This window comes from Hemitrygon akajei, chromosome 6 (assembly GCF_048418815.1).
Source record: "Hemitrygon akajei chromosome 6, sHemAka1.3, whole genome shotgun sequence".
NCBI classification, from domain to species: domain Eukaryota; kingdom Metazoa; phylum Chordata; class Chondrichthyes; order Myliobatiformes; family Dasyatidae; genus Hemitrygon; species Hemitrygon akajei.
This window is the reverse complement of record NC_133129.1, coordinates 38268350-38286511: the sequence shown is the minus strand read 5'-3', so window position 1 is coordinate 38286511 and position 18162 is coordinate 38268350. Positions and strand designations below refer to the sequence as shown.

The 18162-nt window shown below is 42.1% G+C and overlaps 1 protein-coding gene and 1 long non-coding RNA gene across 2 annotated transcripts in view; one reads left to right on the top strand and one right to left on the bottom strand.

Moving 5' to 3' along the window:
* The window catches only part of sorbs2b (sorbin and SH3 domain containing 2b), a 452225-nt gene that overhangs the window by 133253 nt on the left and 300810 nt on the right, over positions 1-18162 (top strand). The window lies entirely within an intron of this gene.
* The window catches only part of LOC140728977 (uncharacterized), a 43247-nt gene that overhangs the window by 2273 nt on the left and 22812 nt on the right, over positions 1-18162 (bottom strand). Inside the window, exon 3 of the long non-coding RNA XR_012099227.1 lies at positions 1429-1642. This is a non-coding gene — a long non-coding RNA (uncharacterized lncRNA). The remainder of the gene's footprint in view (positions 1-1428; positions 1643-18162) is intronic.

Sequence of the window (18162 nt, the reverse complement as noted above, 5' to 3'; positions counted from 1 at the left end):
TTTGTTACATCAGCAGCTGTGTTACTGCTGCACTGACATAGAACTCATCAATTTTATCAACCTTACCAACAACTTCCATCCTGCCCTCAAATTCAATTGGATTATCTTTGATATTTCTCTTCCTTCTCTGAATTCCTGCTCTACACCTTAGGAGACAGACTGGCAATCTGACATCTCTTGTAAACCCACTGACTCCTGCAGCTAATTTGGGTGTAACTCCTGCCACTCTGTCTTCTGTAAGGATGCCATCCCTTTTTCTCAATATCTCTATCTCTGCTGCATCTGTTCTCAACCCAAAGCCATCTACTCTAAGGCTTCTGAAATGTCCTCCATCTTCCAGAAACGTGGCTTCCCCTTGGCCACAGTTGGAATCCTGCCATGCATTTCCTGTATGTCTGCTCTGACACCAACATCCCCTCCCCAGAAAGAACTGCAATGCTGTTGCTTGGTGCTCACCTTTCACCCCACTCCATTCAACACACATCATCCTCAGCCAATTTTGTTACCTCCAGCTTGATCCCAACACAGTCACATCTTCCCCTCTTCATTTCACTCCTTGACCCTCCCCCAAATTCTTTCTATTTCAGCAGCGACTATTATCTTCGTGATTCCCTGGTTCGCTTATCCGTCCTCACCCACCTCTTCCTACTCTTTGGCACTTCTGCTGTAACAATAGGAGATGTAACTCTTGGCCACGCACCTCCACCCTTCCCACTACCCAATGATATAAACAGACCTTCCAAGTGAGGCAGAGGTTGACCCTCACCTCTTCCAACATGCACGTGGTGCTCATGATGTGGCCCCTCTACATAGGGGAAACTAAGAATAAATTAGCTAAAGAAAAGATGAGCTTTATTTGTCACATGTACATTGGAACATACAGTGAAGTGTGGTGTTTGCGTCAACAGCTAACACAGTGCATAATGCACTAACACTAACTATTTTGGAATGTGGAAGGAAACCAGAGCACCTGGAGGAAACATGCAGTCACGGGGATAGCGTACAAATTCTTTCTGGACACCGGTGTGAATTGAACCATGTTCGTAGAGCTGGTGCTGTGAAGAGTTATATTAATTGCTACGCTACCATGTCGCCCCAGGCAATGGTTTTGCAAAGCAACTTTCTGTTTGCAACAGCCATCTCAAATTTCTGGCTGAATGTCACTCCCTCCCCACACCCATCCCACTGCCATACAAACCTGACTGTCCTCAGCCTTTTCCATTGCCAAGGTGAGGCCAAATGCAAATTCAAAAAACCAACACCTCTTACTCTGTTTGGGTAATTTATAACCCAATGGTATAAAGATTGAATTTTCCCATTTTGGACAACGCACACTCGCCTGTCCTTCTAATTTTCTGTTTTTGTTCACCTTTCCCATCCTCCTTCCCCAAAGTGGTTCCTTCCTCATTTGATTTCACATATACTTACCAGCTGCCTTATCCTGCTACATACTGGTGTTCCTTCCTCTTCCCCTCAGTACCGAGGCAAAGTTTCAACCCAAATTGTTGAATTGCACTTTTTGCCTCCACAGTTGCTGCTTGACCTGAGCTTTTCCAGCACTCTTGTTTGTTTTTGTTCCAGATTCAGCATCTGTCTCTCCTGTCCAGAAGGACAGCAGCTGTGTGTCCACGCTGGTCAGTGCCTGGGGAAACAATGAGTTTATAACCATCATTATGCTCAGGCAGTCCAGGGATGGGAGATAAATATAGGCCTCAATAGCAGCTCTCAGAGTCTAAAAGAGAATTTGAATGTTTTATTTGATCTCCATGTGGGACTCTTTATCTTATTTGGTGCACTGAGGAAAACTCTTTGAAGAGAACTTGTCATTCATTTAAAAATGATAGCTGTAGCATTAAGTCTGTCAATAAGTGGCAGTTAACATTCTGACTCCTAACCTATCTGTAGTTTCCAATGTTCTGATTATTGAAATCTACTGAAAGTGTTCAAATGAACTAAATATTTTCCAGGAATAGTTCTTTATCACATAGTCATAAAGGGGATTGATAAGGTGGGTTATAAGGACCCGACTATGAACATCAGAGAGGCACTGAGTGGGGTGGTGCCAGGGAAGGATTACTGCCCATGTTATGAATGATGTAGACAGGAAGAAGCCACTTGACTTATTCCATGCTCCAATTCTTTTTGAGCGCTTATCCAAATCCTTTCTGCAAATTCCCACTGAAGCTGCAATTGAATTTGGCAGTGCTGAGCAGGCACTGGTGATGATGCCACCCCGGTTCTTACCCCAATCAATGTAAGTAGAGTCCTCTACTTCTGCTAGACAAGTTTTGCCTTTCTCAGAACCATTCATGATTCTGCTTCCATCAATTTAAAATCAATTAGTGGAGTCACTACCTCAAAGCATTGGTGACCTGGGATCAATCCTAACCTCCTTTCCTTTCAGCACAGAATTTGTACTTTCTCCCAGGTGTTCCACTGTCTTCCCATATCCCAAACACATCAAGTAGAGAGTTAAGTGACAATTGTGAATTGCCCCAAATGCTTAGAACCTGTGGCGAGTTGATGGGAGAATGGAATGGGATTCAACATCATTATCATCATCATTGTGTGCCATGTCACTATGATTGTTCTTGGCAAATCTTTCTACAGAAGTGGTTTGCCATTGCCTTCTTCTGGGCAGCATCTTTACAAGATGGGTGACCCCAACCATTATCAATACACTTCAGAGATTGTCTGCATGGTGCCTGTCGCACCAACTGCTCATACGACTGTCCCCCACCTGCTCCCATGGCTTCATGTGGCCCTGATCAGGGGATGCTCAACAGCTGCTGCACCTTGCCCACAGGTGACCTGAAGGCTAGCAGCTCCTTACACCTCCTTTGGTAGAGACGTATCTCCACCTTGCCAGACAGAAATGGGATTGACGATGGCATCGTTAGTCTCGTCATACCATGGATCTGCGCCTGGAAAGTCTTGCTTGAGTCTAAGTTGATAGAGCAGCATCTGTTGTGGCTGTAGAGGCTCACATGGGGTGACCGTCTTGGCTGCAGCGACTACATTTGAAGGTGCTGTCCTCCGGTGTTGTCTTGGTGCTGTTTTTTCGGCGAGTGCACTTTTCTTCAGCAGCAAGTCTCAGCTTCTCTTCTCTTTTTTAGATCTCTGCGTAGTTCCAGCCTCCAGTGAGAGCGATCGCTTACAATGTCCTCCCACCTCTCGACGTTTATGTTCAGTGACTTCACAACTCTCTTGCAGACATCTTTGAAACGAAGATGGGGCCACTCTTGTGCTCTCTTGCTGGAGGCCAGTTCCCCATTCAGCAGGTCTTTCGTGATCCTCCTGTCTGACATGCGGTGTACGTGGCCCAGCCAGCGGAGATGGCGTTGTTGGAGCAGTGTGAAGAAGCTGGGTATCTGGGCATGGGCCAGGACCTCATTGTTGGTGACTCGGTCAGTCCACTTGATGTCCAGGATGTGGCTCAGGCTGTGAAAGTGGAAGATGTTGAGACGCTGCTCTTGGTGAAGGTGGAAGACGTTGAGACGCCGCTCTTGGCGAAGGTGGAAGACGTTGAGACGCTGCTCTTGGCGAAGGTGGAAGACGTTGAGACGCCGCTCTTGTCTGAAGTAGAGGCTCCAGGTCTCGCTGCCATAAAGCATGGTGCTGAGGACACAGGCGTGCGTCGTCAGCTTTCTGTTCTCCCAGACTCTCTTTGTCAGCCTGGTGAATGTTGAGGCTGCTCATCCGATCCATCTGTTAATATTGGGGCCTAGGGAGAGACTGTCCGTGATGGTGGAGCCAAGATATGTAAACTTGTGAACTACCTCCAGCTCGTAGTTGTTGATGGTAATGGCAGGAGGGTGCATAACACCTTGGCCCAACACGTTGGTCTTCTTCAGGCTGATGGCCAAGCTGAAGTCCTGACAGGCTTGTGAGAAGCTGTCCATGAGGCGTTGCAGTTGCTCTTCAGAGTGTGTTCCCAGTGCTGCGTCATCTGCAAACAACATGTCATTGATGAGTACTTCACGAACCTTGGTTTTCACCCTCAGCCGGGACAGACAGAACAGCCTCCTGTCCAATCTGGGGTGGAGGTAGACACCATCAGTTGATGCTCCGAAGACGTGCTTCAGCATGACTGCAAAGAAGATGCCAAGCAGGGTGGGGGTAAGCATACAGCCCTGCTTCACACCGCTGTGGATGTTGAAGGCCTCTGAAGAAGAGCCGTCAAACTGAACGACGCCCTTCATGTCTGTGTGGAATGATGGAACTATCCTGAATGGCTGAATGGGATTAATGTATGGTGAAAATGGGCAGCTGCTGGATGACATTGACTCAGTTCCTGTACTATGAGAAATTTGAATGTTTCTGCTCAAAGGAACCCTACTTGGCCTTTTTCACTACAACTGAGGTCCCTTGGTCATTGTTTCAATCCAAGAAATCTTTCCTGCACATTCTCCAAGGTCCTGGTAATCTTTCTCAAATCCAGAACTGAATACTCCAGCTGAACTCTAACTGGTATTTTGTTAATATTTAATTTAATTTCTTAGTTATGTTCTCTGCAGCTACTTTTTTAAAAAAAACAAGAGATCCTCTAATTTTTTTACAGGTTTCAGGTTTTTCAGTTTCCTCTTCCATCTTCCATATGTCTATAGAAGCAAAGTTTGAAGTACAGTATATTTATTATCAAAGTATGTATACTTTAGACAACCTTGAGATTCGTCTCCTAACAGGCAGCCACAAACAAAGAAACTCAAAAGAACCCATTTAAAAATAAAAGAGAAGGCTTTTGAACATCCAATGTGCAGAGAGGAAGAAGAAACAAATCCTGCAAACAATAACCACAAGCAAATAGCGTTCTGAATTGAAATTGAAAGTGTACATGTCGGGATTCCTCTATTACTCACTCTTGAAAGGATTGAAAGGATTTTTGAGTTCTCACGATATGTAGAAAGCTGGAAAAGGTAGCGTAAGTTCATAGACCGAGGCAAATGGTGAAAGGGACGTCACTCAAGTGAACTGGGAAATGTAGAAAAATTACTTACTTTTGTTGTTTTATAGAAAATGTATTTCTATTTTGAGGAAATGAAGCTTGGGGCAGATTAGCCATTAATACATTGAACAGCATGGCATGTCAGAGTGACCAAGTAACCTACTTGTGTTTCTATTTTTTTACGTTCTTGTGTTTCTTATTCTGAAACAATATTTCCATACTTTTGCTTGTTCTATACATTGGAATTCTCAGCCCTGGGTTATTGTGAGATGCTATTACAACTGAAAATAATTGTAGCATATTCTTGGTTTATGAAAATCCCAGAAGATTGAATGATAGAGAAAGAAACATGGCAAGGTGGGCTTATTATATCACAGCAATTTTAATGGGTTAGGTGGATGTTAGTCTCTTAGTCAAAGTTAAGGTGCTAAGGCTAAAATCCTTACTCCAGTCTCTGTTCTGCCCTACAATGAGATTTACTACAAACCTTAGAGGAGCACTCTAGTTTACGCTGGCATGTCATTTCATTTCCAGCATGAGCTAGACTGCTGGATTTTATGTGAAAGTGATAATTAGAGGCTAAAAATGAACAGACTGAGGCCCTGGACATGTCCCACTGGGAATCAGATCAGCTGCGTTCAGACAGAGCTCCATAATGACTCTCTGTTATCGGGGAAAGGTTTTCTTCATGTCAGTCAGGTTGCAGCTCTAGGCTTCTGAGCTGGTGGGATCATTTCACAGTGTTTTACAATTCACAGCCCTATCATTATTTTCCATGCTAAATAATCTGAAACCTCGAACCAAAAGCAGCCCCAAGGCTCCTGCAAATGTTGAATTACCTCAGAAAATAAATGCAATCGGACAATGGTGGATAGTGAGGGTACATTATTTATTGTTTTCATTATTTATAAGCAATGGAGATATGCTTTTTGCCAAATATTTTTCAAAAAGTCATGATTTAGTGTATTGTTATCCTTAATTTCATGGGATTTGAAGTATATTTCTAGGGGAAAATGTTTTAATTGTGAATTGGGTAATTTTTCACAGCACTATACTGAAGGGTCGCTGATTAACCAAATATGACAGGCCGTTTTTAAATTGGCACTGAAGAAGGGATTGCATTTTAGTGTGCCTTTTATTGTTTGATGGTAACATATCAGAAATTATTAAATTCTCTTCAGTATGACTGTGATGGCCATAATGAATGCTGCTCAACATTTTTAATGAGGTTTTGAAAAACTATTTTAAAAAATCTCCTGTAGAATTGATGACAGCCCATCAGCACTGAGATTACACACCACATTTTAAGATCAAAGGTCTAAATATTGAAGGTATTCATGTAGTTTGAAAGACAGTTGTGTAAACATCTGTCTATGTGACAGAATATATTCCAATGACCCCCAACCTTGGTGAAGAATTCAGTGGATAAACAGCAAATGATCTAATTCACCATTATCGCTGTATTAAGGGACTTAGTCACAACATAATTATTTAGTTCTGAGATGGGTATTATTTTTAGTTATCAAAGAACAATTCAAGATATCTAACCAGCCACTATCTAGTAATGACAAGCCTTTTCTTACTGAGCTTTCACAGAAGCTAAAGGTATGAATTTAATCTTGAGTGAATGCCATAAGTGGGGCCTATGGAGTTAGAAGTGGGTCCACCATGAATTACAAGGGTTGGCTATTTCGACCAGCTCCTCTGTTCAATATCTGTGAGCTGACTATGGCAAATGTATCCTTGGATTCTGAGAGCCTGGCACAGGGCATTAAAAGACACAGTTCCCAAGGTTGGTAAAATGAACCAGCAGTAGGGGTGTAATAAGGAAGATGGGGAAGCCTAAGTCGGGGTAAGCTGAAGGAACTGTAATGAGTGCTTCCTGGTTCTTGGGTAAAGCTGACAAAAATGCAAAACACCATAGTTCCATTTTAACATCTAGCTGGGGTTTGGTTGACCTGATCAGATCCTAGCTTTTGAAGTATTGAACACAGAGCAGTATAGCAGAGTACAGGCCCTTTGGCTCACAAACTGAACTCAGCTGAGTAGCAAAATCTTCTCATGACATTGTCCTGTGAAAATCTCAACAGGGAAATTGTATCTGCGTTGTATCATATAAGGAACTAAATTATAAACATGATATGATCTGTATTGAGGCAGTTTAGGTTTATTTGTGCAAGCTGGTGGTTTATGTGTGGAGATGTGTGTCATTTCAGAACCAATGGAATTGGACGGGCAAAAGCAGAGGGATGAATGTCCTTCGGCATACACATAACAGTAACTGTAAATCTGTGGTGGCTGTCAAGCACACAACCACTGCTCCAGGCTACAATGTTACAAAGCTCTGTTTGTTACATACGTAAAATATGATGGAGTGGGAGCTCGGAGTGAGTAGGAATGCTGTAATACGGTGGTCATACATTTGTTTTCTATTCCCCACTCTGGCTTCCCCCTTCACCTCTTCTCTTCTCCTCACTTGTCTATCACGTTCCTCTAGTATCCCTCTTCTTTCTCTTTCTCCCATGGTCCACTCTCCTCTCCTGTCAGATTCCTTCTTCTGCATTCCTTTACCTTTTTCATCTATCACCTCCCATCTTCTCACTGCATCCCACCTATCCTCCTTCCCCCTCACCTGGATTCACCTATCACCTTCCAGCTTGTACCCCTTCCCCTCCCCCACCACTTTATTCTGGCTTCTCTCCAGCTTCCTTTCCAATCCTAATGAAGGGTCTTAGCCCAAAATGTCAGCTCTATCCCTGTCCATTGAGGAACCTGCAATTCAGCATTCTGTGTGTGCCATACATTTGTTTTTGGGTGTGGATGAATGGGCTGGGCTTGCTGAATGGTCATGGTGACGATGTAGCCCTTCTGGCTGAATCCATTTGTGCTAGGTGAAGATAAAATAGTTTGTTGATCTTCACAAAAAAATTAGGAGATGCGACACTTGACTCACAGATAATAACCTTCAAGTGCATGCAGTCAGCCTCAGTATTTATATAAAAGCAGCAGCAATGAATCACTTGAAACATATTCTGCATGTTTAGCTATTGACTTTATTGTTAGCGAGGGACATTAAACACGATGAGTATAATTCAGAGCTAATGGCCTGCTGGGAGAAAGAGTCAATGACTTATCCTTTTCTCTAAATCATATGATTTGTGGCTTCATGCTCATGCCAGAGATGTGGACAGGTGATGATGTGTTAAGTTTCATATCAGTTCAGTACTTGTATAAGCTCCACCATCTGAAATACAGACATTTTGGTGGAGATGTCAACCCCTTGAAATACCTTAAAGCTCAGAGGTTATTGCAAGGGCCTTCCACTTGTGCTTGAGCTCAGCAGGGAAGACTTGACATGCTGGAGAGAGGACTGATGCCCTTTGTGTGAATGGGTCACTGAGTAAGCTAAGTATCTGTTATTTTGAAGCATTATAGAGTAATGTAGCATGGTAACAGCCCTTCAGCTCACCTCATCGAGCATTATTCACACTAATCCCCTTCTTATTCAAATTCATTTTCATCAACTACCTATCTACACACTTGGGACAATTTACTGTAGCCAGTTAAACAACCCACACATCTTTGCGATGTGGCTGGGAAGAAACCCCTAGAACCACAGGGAGAAGGTGCAAACTCCACACAGACAGATATGCTGTCTCTGCTTCTCTTGGCACAAATGAAAAGGGATGGAAAAATGAACCACTCAGTCCTGCGACTCTGAAATAAAAAGGCGCTGAAAATTTACTCTGCAGAGAGAGAAACAGAGGTAATGTTTTACGCCAACAACCTCCCATCCAGGATCGGTAAGGAGGATGTGCTTCCTTCACTGGAGGACAACAATCAGCTACATGAGCTTTACAACAACTTGATGAATATGTGGTCGCCTTACAGGAGATTAGCCTTAGTTTTCTTTCCAGCTCCAGTTTATTATTTATTTATCAAGATGCAGTGTGGAAGAGGCCCTTCTGACCCTTTAAGCCATGCTACTCAGCAACCCCCTGATTTGACCCTAGCCTCATGACCTGTAAACTTTCCACCAGTACATCTCCGAACTGTGGGAGGAAACCGGAGCACTGGAGGAATCCCATGTGTCCATCGGGAGAATGCATAATCTCCTTACAGATAGCAGTGGGAACTGAACCCTGCTCGCTGGTACTGTAACACATTGTGCTAACCATTACTCGAATTAGATTCCTTAGCTGCAATTTGAGGTCCAAATGTTGGAAAGGTTCTCAGACTTCAATTCCTAGACCTGAACTATTGTGTCCCATCTTAGACAAAACTGGAATTTTAAATGTGGCTTATTTTTTTAGTTCCATGTTTATTATATCTGTATTAAGCTGTGAAAATATCAGTAACAACCACAGCATACATTAGATTATTTACCTTTTATCTTATACAAAGTGAGTTTCTGTCCAACCTGAGTTTAAAAACAAAGAGCAGTTAAGGGCTCCAACCAGCTAAATACTGCCCCAAATCTTCCATCCAGATGTTGAAATACTTTTGAGTCAAAAGGTTCATAATGTCTGAGGACCCTTCCAGTTTGATTGTGCTGTTGGGGAAGTTTTACTCTCAACTACTCCGATTCTTATAGCATCGGCATCATCTCAACTGAAACTGTTCATGCCTCTTTTTTCTTTGTAGTTGCTCTGTGGAACTAAAACAGCTTAAAAGCAGTTCATCTCCAAGGCCCCTGTTCTACAGTTAAAGTACCAGTAGGTGATTAACACATGTATTCGTCATAGTTTTGTACAGCATAGAGACTGGCCCTTCAGCCCACAAGTCTGCAATAGCCATCAAGTTTACCTGTACTAATCCTATTTGCCTGCATTAATTCTGCATTCCTCTGTGTCCTGCTCTTTCAAGTACCCATCTAAATGATGCCTCCTAAAATGTGGCCATTGTTCCTGCTCACACCACCTTGTCTGGGAGCTCATTCCAGAAGCCAATAATACCTTGTGCGAAAATAATATACCTCAGATCCCCCTTAAACCTCATCCCTCGCACTTTAAACTATGCTCTTCAGCTTTAGACACCCCACCATGGGGAATAGGCACAGACTATCTACCATATCTATGCCTCTTCAAATTTTATATACCCCCAATATATATAATTCTCGATCTCCTTTGCAACAGAGAAGATGCAACCCCCTGATTAATAAAACAAGCATTCCAATCCAGGCCGCATCATTGTGAATCGTTTCTGCACCCTCCTTAGCTTTCCTCCTGTAGAGTAATGAACAAAATTGCATACAATACTCCTAGTGTGACCTCACCATAATGCTGAATAGCTGTAACATGACCTCACTGGGTGTATCCATTCAGCAACATGTTGTAGGGCCCTGCCAGTCACCACGTATGTCCTGCCCTGGTATAACTTCCCAAAATGTATCCCTTCATACTTGTCCAAGTTAAATACTAACTGTCATTCTCCTGTCCACTTTCCCAGTTGATAAATATACTAATGTTTCACCCAATCCTTGCCAAGTTTCTGAAGTTCTGAGTCAGAGTTCTGAAAGGTGCATAAATGGTAAATGTGATGATTCCAGTGCTTGTTTTGTACCTGGTCTTGGACCCCTAAGAGTCCTCAGCTGCTGATTTAATACCTTGCACAATTTTACAGAGAATTATTTCTAGAAAGCTTGGTGTGGCAGGGACTGAATACTTTCCTACACTGTTTTCTTCACTTGCAGCTGTTTAATTCCTATTTGACAAACATGTAAATTGTAGTCATCCTTGGCTGCAAATTGCAGGAATTAATTCATGGAGATGTCATAAATAATTCATGAGTTCACAGTATTTTCAGAGAGTGATACACTCTTTGTTGAATCATTGGAATGATCTGGAATTACTGAGCAACTTAAACCTAGCCAATCATTAAAGAATCACACCCTTGGGTTAATTGTGATCTTTTTAAAAATCATTTTGCAAAAATCTTAGCAACAGATGCAATGTGGATATATATCATTTAATTTTGTTTTGAAGAAGGATGGATTTTCTGGACAGAATGTAGAAAATTCCAAAACAATGGCTTTGAAAATATTATAAATCCTAAAGACATGGATTAAGTGGCATCTTGCAAGGTGAGAAGGGGAAGGTTTACGCCAGTTTTGTTCAAAGCTCCGTGGCTCATGTCGTACCATGCACAAGGTTGAAGTTTCCTGGTGCTATACAAAGTTCAAAGTAAATTTATTTTCAGAGGCCATATATGTCACCATATACAACCCTGAGATTCTTTTACCTGCGGGCATACTCAGCAAATCTATAAAATAGTAACTGTAAATATGATCAATGAAAGATCAAGGAGGGTGTATAAGACAACAGAATGTCCAAATGCAAATACAAATAAATAGCATAAAACAAGATAAAGAGTCCTTAAAGTGAGATACTTTATTGTGGGAATATCTCATTAGATGAGTGTAGTTATCCTATTTTATTCAAGAGCCTGATGGTTGAGGGGTAGTAACTATTCTTGAACCTGGTGGTTCATGGTGTATAAAGTTTTCTTAAGTTATCTACAGCCACTGTGGAAAATAGAAATTCTTGTGGATCTGGTGGGTGGAAGTGTGAGGTATCCTGATTATGTTGGGATGGGGCAGGAAATGGGCAGTGCCGTTGATGTTACAGGTCCATTTGTACACCATTTGATTTCATTGCATTTGCCTATTCTACACACAAAGGGCATAACTCAAAATAAAATCCCAAGTCTTTGTGCGCCAATTTATTGTGGTAGTAATTATGCTAACTCAAAAGGACTATTATTTGTGGTGTTGATGCTTTCAAAATGGTAGAATTGGAGATCTGAGCAGATGAGATAGTTAAATTGGAGAACTGTACTGCAATTTGATCCAAGGTGGATCTTGAATTAATCAAGCCACTTTATCATCAATGAATGAAGAGCATGGGATCATGAGGAATTTGCATAAGAGGATCTAAATTTGTTATAAGTGATCCTCACAATTGTATAAGAGTAAAACAAGTAAACAAAAATCAAGATTCATTCGTCTGAAACCAAGAAAAATAATCATTCATTAAATGTAACTAGGTCTTGAGCATTCCTAGGTTGAAATTGCAAATGACAAATAAATAGCATTGCTGGTTTTCATTGGAAGTGCAATGAGAGGGGTTAGTGAAAAGCAAGATTTCCCCAAGTTGCTACAATGTCACTTGAGTCTTTAAAGGAAGTTGGAGTGACAGTGTGCCTGACAACTTGCATGGATCCGTACTAGTCAGGGAGCACTGGCATGGACAAGAAAACTGTAAAAGGAACCTGACCATTGGCATTCAGACAATACTTTTCAGCATTTGTACTGATTATCTGTAAAAGACACTCGGACTATCTAAGGGAACAATTTCTTTGTGAAGGGGGAGTTTGTAAGAAAAAAAGACAGACTAAATTTAAACTTCTGGAAGAAGATGGCACCAGGGAATGATGCTACCATGGGTGACAATCTCCAGATGGTCCACGAGTCCGGTTTTTTTCCACTTCTATTGTGTCTTTTTCTTTTAAATATATCTCTGGCACTGTTGGAGCCTGTGATCTATAGTTTAGTCGTGTGTTTTCTGGCTGATTGAGTGATCTGGTGCTTTGCCGTCTCCGAGAAGGTCTCGGGAGGCGAGTGGCCTCCAGTCCAAGAAGCTTAGAGATGGGGTGTGAGCCCATGATCGACTCCATTTCTTGCCAATGAAAGCATTGAGGAAGATTGAATCACCGGGGCGAGTGTGGAAGACCAGTGAGTGTTCAGCGCCATCTACCAGCCTCTCCCTTGCTGCTGCCGGAAGAAGGTTTCTGCATGTGATTGTTTCTCTCTCCCTCTCACTCGTTGCTCCCAGGGGAAGGCCCCTGTATTCGAATGGTCTCTCTCTCCCTCGATGCTGCCGGAGGATGGTACTGAAGTTCTGGGTTTGTGGATTGGAATGTAGTTCCTGGTCGCTCCTCTTTCTGTTGTTATTTTGGATTACTTTGAATTGGGAAGGCCTGCAGACAATGAACACCGAGCTGAACTGAATATGGACTCTTTAGATTTTGTGTCTTATTTTCTGTGTTTTCGTTCATTCTCTCTTGTTGCTATTTGTGTGATTTGTTTTTTATGTGCATGGGGTGTTGGTGTTCTTGTTGCAATTTGTGCAATTTGGTTTTTTTTTTGCACGTGGGGGGCTTGGTGTTCTTACTGATGTTTTTCTTTGAACAAGTTCCATGGTTTTCTTTGTTTTGTGGCTGTCTGTGGAGAAGATGAATCTCAGGGTTGTATACTGCATAGGCACTTTGATAATGAATGTACTCCGAATTATTTGTATAATATGTAAATTATTAATTCCCTCTGTACAATGGTTCAGATTATTACTTGATTATAAAGGGATGTTGCCCTAGAACAAGGGTTCCCAACCTCAGTTAATGGTAGGCGTCCATGCCGTAAAAAAGATTGGGAACATCTGCCCTAGAAGAAAAGGAAATAGAACTTAAAGCTACTTCACAATGTTTTGAAGTGAGGCACAGCAGAGAAGGAACCCAGTAACTAATTTCTGAAACAAGTTCACGTTCAAAGATATTGTCATCTGACTCTACATATATACAAGTAAACAAAACCACACTCTTTGGACCACAGTGCACCCACAAAACATAATTCACACACATCACATGAAACAAATATCACCACAAGTAAGTTAAAAAAAATATAATTCAAAATGCATGTGAAGTTTGCAGCACAGGTAAACAGTACAATAAACAGTAAACAGCTCACTGTCCTAGTGACGAGACCTTGGGAGTGGGAGAATGAGCATCTAGAGGTTGTGGGCCATGTAAGTACCAATGACATGGATAGGAAGGGTGATGAGGTCCTGCAAAGTGAGTTCAGGGAGTTAGGTACTAAGTTAAAGGACAGGACCTCCAGAGTTGTCTTTTCAGGATTGCTAGCTGATCCACATGCTAGTGAGGCCTGAAATAGGAAGATTATACAGTTTAATACGTGGTTAAGAGGGAGGGTTTCAGATCTGTTGGATCATTGAGCTCACTTCCAGGGAAGGTGGGACCTGTGCAGAAGTGATGGTTTGCACCGGAACTGGATGGGGACTAATATCCGTACAGGAAGGTTTCCTAGCACTGCACGGAGGGAGGGGGGCTAAACTCATGTTCCCATTACAATGCAACTCGAGCGCTAGAACAAACAGTCGAGTGATTGTGGAGAAAGATGTTTGTCAGGAATCAAAAGGTGGAGCATGGTGGGATTCATGTTGTGAGCTGCGAATATTTCAATGCAGGGATTGTTGTAGGAAAGGCAGATGGTCTTAAGGCATGGAATTATGACATTGTAACCATTAGTGAGATGCATTGTATCCATTGGTTGCTGGAGAGGCAAGACTGGCAGCTCGGTAATCCGGGATTCCATTGTTTTAGATGTGATAGAATGGGAGGGATTCAAGGGGGGAGGTGTGGCATTACCAGTCAGGGAAAATGTTATGACAGTGCTCAGACAGGACAGACTGGAGACTCGTCTAGTGAGGCTTAATGGGTAGAACTGAGGAATAAGAAAGATATAACCACGTTAATGAATTATATTGTTGATCGCCCAACACACTATGGGACTTAGAGGAGCAAATTTGTAGAGAGATTGTAGACTGTTGCAAGAAACATAAGGTTGTGATAATAGGTGATTTTAACTCTTCACATGTTAGACCATAAGACCATAAGATATAGGAGCAGAAATAGGCCATTTGGCCCATCAAGTCTGCTCCACCATTCAATCATGGGCTGATCCAATTCTTCCAGTCATCCCCATTCCCTTGCCTTTTCCCAATACCCTTTGATGTCCTGGCTAATCAAGCACTTATCTATCTCTGCCTTAAATACTTGGCCTCTACAGCTGCTTGTGGCAAAAAATTCCACAGATTTACCACCCTCTGATTAAAGTAGTTTCTCCACAACTCTGTTCTAAATGGACGCCCTGAAGTCGTGCCCTCTTGTCGTAGACTCTCCTACCATGGGAAATAACTTTGCCATATCTGATCTGTTCAGGCCTTTTAACATTTGGAGTGTTTCTGTGAGATGCCCCCTCATTTTCCTGAACTCCACGGAATACAGCCCAAGAGCTGCCAGATGTTCCTCATACGGTAACCCTTTCATTCCTGGAATCATTGTCGTGATTCTTCTCTGAACCCTCTCCAATGTCAGTATACCCTTTCTAAAATAAGGAGCCCAAAACTGCACATAGTACTCCAAGTGTGGTCTCACGAGTGCCTTATAGAGCCTCAACATCACATCCCTGGTCTTATATTCTAAACCTCTAGAAATGAATTTGCATTTGCCTTCCTCCTTATCGACTCAACCTTGAGGTTAACCTTTATGGTGTCCTGCACAAGGACTCTAACTCCCTTTGCATCTCTGCATTTTGAATCCTCTCCCCATCTAAATAATAGTCTGCCCTTTTATTTCTTCCACCAAAGTGCATGACCATACACTTTCCAGCATTGTATTTCATTTGTCACTTCTTTCCCCATTCCCCAAACTATCTAAGTCTCTCCGCAAGCTCTCTGTTTCCTCAACACTACCCGATCCTCTACTTCTCTTTGTATCATCGGCAAATTTAGCCACAAATCCATTAATCCCATAGCCCAAATCATTAACATACATTGTAAAAAGCAGTGGTCCCTACACTGACCCCTGTGGAACTCCACTGGTAACTGGCAGCCAGCCAGAATAGGATCCCTTTATTCCCACCCTCTGTTTTCTGCCAGTCAGCCAATGCTCCACCCATGCTAATAACTACCCTGTAATTCCATGGGATCTTACCTTGCTAAGCAGCCTCATGTGCAGCACCTTGTCAAAGGCCTTCTGAAAATCCAAGTATACCACATCTACTACACCTCCTTTGTCTACCCTGCTTGTAATAACCTCAAAAAATTGCAGTAGGTTAGTCAGGTAGGATTTTCCTTTCAGGAAAGCATGTTGGCTTTGGCCTATCTTGTCAAGTGCTCCAGGTATTCCGTAATCTCATCCCTAATAATAGATTCCAACAACTTCTATTAACTGAGACTACCATACTGTAAACGGGCTGCATGGGAAAGAGTCTGTCAAATGTGTTCAGGAAAGTTTCCTTAATCAGTACATAGAAGTCCCACCTAGAAAGAGTGTGATACTAGACCTCCTTTTATGGAATGAGACAGGACAGATAACATAAGTTTCTGTAGGGAAACATTTTGCATCTAGTGATCATAATGCCATTAGTTTCAAAGTAATTATGGAAAAGGATAGATTTGATCCTTGAGTTGAGATTTTAAATTGGAGAAAGGCCAATTTTGATGGCATCAGAAAGAATCTGGCAAGTTTGGATTGGGACAGGTTGTGTTCTGGCAAACATGTACTTGATAAGTGGGAGGCTTTCAAAAGCAAAGTTTTGAGAGTATAATTTGTATGTTCCTTTCAGAATAAAAGGCAACATTAACAGATTTATGGAAACTTAGTTTAAAATTATGAGGGGGATAGATAGAGTTGACGTGGATGCTTGTTCCATTGAGAGTAGGGGAGATTCAAACAAGAGGACATGAGTTGAGAGTTAAGGGGCAAAAGTTTAGGGTTAACATGAGGGGGAACTTCTTTACTCAGAGAGTGGTAGCTGTGTGGAGTGAGCTTCCAGTAAAAGTGGTAGAGGCAGGTTCGATATTGTCATTTAAAAAAAAATGGATAGGTATATGGACAGGAAAGGAATGGAGGGTTATGGGCTGAGTGCAGGTCAGTGGGACTAAGTGAGAGTAAGCATTCGGCACGGACTAGAAGGGCCGAGATGGTCTGTTTCCGTGCTGTAATTGTTAAATGGTTATATGGTTAGTTTTTGAGAGATTTTGAAGCCCTGGTTAAGGAAAAGGAGGTGCATAGCAGGTATAAGCAGGAAGGAGTAAATGAGGTACTTGAGGAGTATAAGAAATGCAAGAGAACAATTAAGAAGGAAATCAGGAGAGTTAAGATAAGGCATGAGGTTGTTTTTGCAGACAAGCTGAAGGAGGATCCTAAGGGCTTCTACAGATATATTAAGAGAAAAACGATAGTAAGAGACAAAAATTGGTCCGCTGAAGGATCAGAGTGATAATCTATGCGCGGAGCCGAAGAGATGGGGGAGATCTTAAATTGATCTCTTGTATTTAGTTTGGAGATAGACACAGAGTCTACAAAAATGAGGCAAAGCAGCAGCAAGGTCATGGACCCTATAGAGATTACATAGGAGGAGGTGTTTGCTCTCTTGAGGCAAATTAGAGTGGATAAATCCTTGAATTTATCCAGATGGAAAAATGGGCGGAAAAATGGCAGATGGAATGTAATGAAGATAAAAGCGAGGTGTTGCACTTTTGGAGGACAAAGCTGGTCGCCCTACACAGTGAGCAGTAGGGCACTTAGGAGTGCGGTAGGACAAAGAGGTATGGAAATACATTCCATAATTCCTTGAAACTGGCATCACAGGTTGATATAGTTGTAAAGAACACTTTTGGCACATTGGCCTTCAGAAATCAATGTGTTGAGTACAGGGGTAGAGATGATACGTTGAAATTGTATGAGACGTTGGTGAGGCTTAATTTGGAATATTGTGTGTAGTTTTGGTCACCTATCTACAGAAAACCTGTAAATAAGATTAAAAGGGTACAGGGAAAATTTACAAGGATGATACTGAGAAATAAAAACCTGAATTAGAGGTAAAGATTGAACAGGTTAGGACTTTATTCCATAGAATATAGAAGATTGAGGGTTAATTTGATAGAGGTATACAAAGTTATGAGAGGTATAGATAGAATAAATGCAAGCAGGCTTTTTCCACTGAGTTTGGGTGAGACTAGAACTGGACTTCATGGGTTAAGGGTGAAAGGTGAAATATTTAAGGGTACCATGAGGGGGTAACCTCTTCATTCACAGGATGGTGACAGTGTGGAACAAGCTGCCAGAACAAATAGTGGATATTGTTTGATTTCAGCATTTAAGAGAAGTTTGAACAAGTACATGGATGGGAGAGGTATGGAGGGCTATGGTCCAGCAGCAGATCAATGGGGCTAGGCAGTTTAATAGCTTGGCATGGACTAGATGGGCTGAAGGTCTGTTTCTGTGCTGTAGTGTTCTATGACACTGTGACCTCAGTGGTGGCAGGGTATTCATTAGTCTCATAGCCTGTGGGAAGAAGCTGTTACCCAGTTTGGGACTAGTTTCCTAGTCCTGATGCTCCTGTACCTCCTTCCTGATGG